Here is a 1,402-nt window from a genome sequence, read left to right as displayed (position 1 = left end):
CAGGCCCAGAGAGAATAAAAACAGAGAAAAGGAAAAACACATTAATCTGTCTGCTGGAGCTAAGATATATTCTTCCTCTCCAGTCCTTGGACAACTCCATACTCTCCAGGCTTTGGACTTCAGGACTTATACCACTGACTCCCTACCAGACCCTCAGATTCTCACATCTTTGGCCTTGAGCCGAGAGTTTACACCAACAGCTTCCTTGACTTTGAGGCTTAGAGAGTTGGACTAAGTTATGCCACAAACATTTAAGGGTCTCCAGCTTGCAGATGGCCTGTTGTGAAAATTCTCAGCCTGTATAATCAGTGAGCCAATTTATCTAATAAATTTCCTCTCACATCTCTCTCTTTCTCTTTCCACCTCCCCCTCATTGGTTCTGCCTCTCTGGAGAATCATGACTAATACAGAAAGTAAACAGCTCACAACCTGATGTAGACCATAATTGTTCGGTTGCAGACTGTTTTCCCAAAATTTATAATGAAGATCTAACCCCCAGTAACACAAAGTATTACTGCATTTGAATATAACATCTTTAAATAGTGATTAAGTTAAAATGAAGTTATTAATGTGGGCCCATTTATGTTACTGGTATCTTTATTAGAAGGAGGAGTTGGGCACAGACAAAAATATAGGAAAGATCATGTGAAGATACAGTGAGGGGACAGCCATCTACAAGCCAAGGAAAAAGGTCTCAGAAGAAACCAACCCTGTAGACACTTTGATCTCAAATTCTAACTTCCAAAACTATGAGAAAGTAAGTTTCTCTTGTTCAAGTCAGGCAATCTGTGGTACTTTGTCATGGCAACCCTAGCAAACTAATAAACATAGTGAGCAGAAATAGCATACAGGATGGTATAGTCTAGTGGAAAGATGTGAGGTCAGGTGTGCTACAGGCTCTGAGTTCAAGAGGGTGCAAAAAAGCAAGCTTTAGAGTTTGGACTCTAAGGTATACTGCTGAGTTTCTAATTTTAAAGAAAATAAGAAATGTGCTACATTTTTTTTCAATGAAGGAAGAATCTCAAAAAATACAACAACAATAATTAACTGGGTACATAATGAGTCAACTCTTAATTCTAGGAGTTCTCTAAGGGTCTTGAATAATGGGAATACCGTAACATTAATAGAAGGCTTAAAATGTACCTGACACTACTACTATTCAAATGTGACTCATTTAATCCTTACAACCCCATGAGGTATCCAATATGATGGTCATTTCTGTCTTACAGGTTGAGAAAAGAGAAACACGAAGAAGTTAAGTAAATTTCTCAAAGACGACATGTAAACGAAATGAAAAGGAAAAACCAGAGATTTTAACTCAGATAATCTGAATCTAAAAATCCAAACACCAACACATTTTTTTCTATACTCCTTCTTTTTCCAGTTTAAATCAGTGGAACAA

The sequence above is a fragment of the Colobus angolensis genome, unplaced genomic scaffold, assembly GCF_000951035.1.
Source record: "Colobus angolensis palliatus isolate OR3802 unplaced genomic scaffold, Cang.pa_1.0 Scaffold243, whole genome shotgun sequence".
Taxonomy (NCBI): domain Eukaryota; kingdom Metazoa; phylum Chordata; class Mammalia; order Primates; family Cercopithecidae; genus Colobus; species Colobus angolensis.
Note: the sequence above shows the minus strand (reverse complement) of the source record.